This window comes from Otolemur garnettii, unplaced genomic scaffold (genome assembly GCF_000181295.1).
Source record: "Otolemur garnettii isolate 467f Iridium unplaced genomic scaffold, OtoGar3 scaffold00013, whole genome shotgun sequence".
Lineage (NCBI taxonomy): Eukaryota > Metazoa > Chordata > Mammalia > Primates > Galagidae > Otolemur > Otolemur garnettii.
This window is the reverse complement of record NW_003852408.1, coordinates 30,670,404-30,671,434: the sequence shown is the minus strand read 5'-3', so window position 1 is coordinate 30,671,434 and position 1,031 is coordinate 30,670,404. Positions and strand designations below refer to the sequence as shown.

The following is a 1,031-nucleotide window of genomic DNA, read 5'->3' as shown; positions in this document are numbered from 1 at the left end:
GCCTCCCGAGTAGCTGGGACTCCGTGCGCCCGCCACAACACCTGGCTATTTTTTTGTTGAAGTTTGGCCGAGACTGGGTTCAAACCGGCCACCTTCAGTATCTGGGGCCGGTGCCCTACTCACTGAGCCACAGGTGCCGCCCTATTCTTCCATTTATTAACGTTTTCTGCTGTTTCTTGTTCTCAGGATTCCATAGTTCTTTCTGTAGAAAACCTTTTTATCCTTTGTTAAGTATATTCCAAGGTATTTCATTTTCTTTGAAGCTACTGTGGAGAGAGGAAGATTTCTTTATATATAATATTTAGCCATTGGTAAAAATGTTATATGCACTACACTCAGAAAAAGAATTTGGATACTTTTTTTTCTGTGCTCTGGAAAAATGATATAGTATAAGGATTATTTTTCTTTAAAAGTGGAGTTTTCCTGTGGAATCCATCTGGATCTAGGACTATCTTGGTGGGAATAGTAATAGCTCTTTGTTAACTTTATTTCTTTTATGGATATTGGTCTATGTAGGAGAAAGTCACTTTTCTGTGATCAATTTTTTGTTTTTTGAGACATAGTTTAACTATGTCACCCTCGGTAGGTGCTGTGGTGTCACAGCTCACAGCAACTTCAAACCCTTGGGCTTAAGCAATTCTTTTTGCCTTAGCCTCCCAAGTAGCTGGGACCACAGGCGCCCACCACAACGCTTGGCTATTTTTTGGTTGCAGTTGTCACTGTTGTTTGAGTAGGCCCCCAGCCTCAGTGCATGTGGCCGGTGCTCTACTCATGAGCTATGGCCGCTGATCCTCTATGATCAGTTTTATTAAATTATTTTTTCTTAGAAAATTATCTATTTCCAAGGTTTAAAACTGATTTTTACAGAGTTGACCAAGCTAGTCTGTCACTGTTTTATTTTTGCCTGTTTCCCCAGTTGACAAACTTTGTACATTTGGGCTTTTCCTGTCTTGCTTTCACAGTGTTAGCTTGTTGCAGTTTTTCTATTTTTATTTTGTTCTTTTTTTTTTTTTTTTTTTTGAGACAGAGCC

At 39.5% G+C, this 1,031-nt stretch overlaps 1 protein-coding gene across 1 annotated transcript in view; it reads left to right on the top strand.

Moving 5' to 3' along the window:
- Positions 1-1,031, top strand: part of SGO2 (shugoshin 2) — a 47,136-nt gene that overhangs the window by 20,787 nt on the left and 25,318 nt on the right. The gene's annotated exons all lie outside the window — the stretch shown is intronic.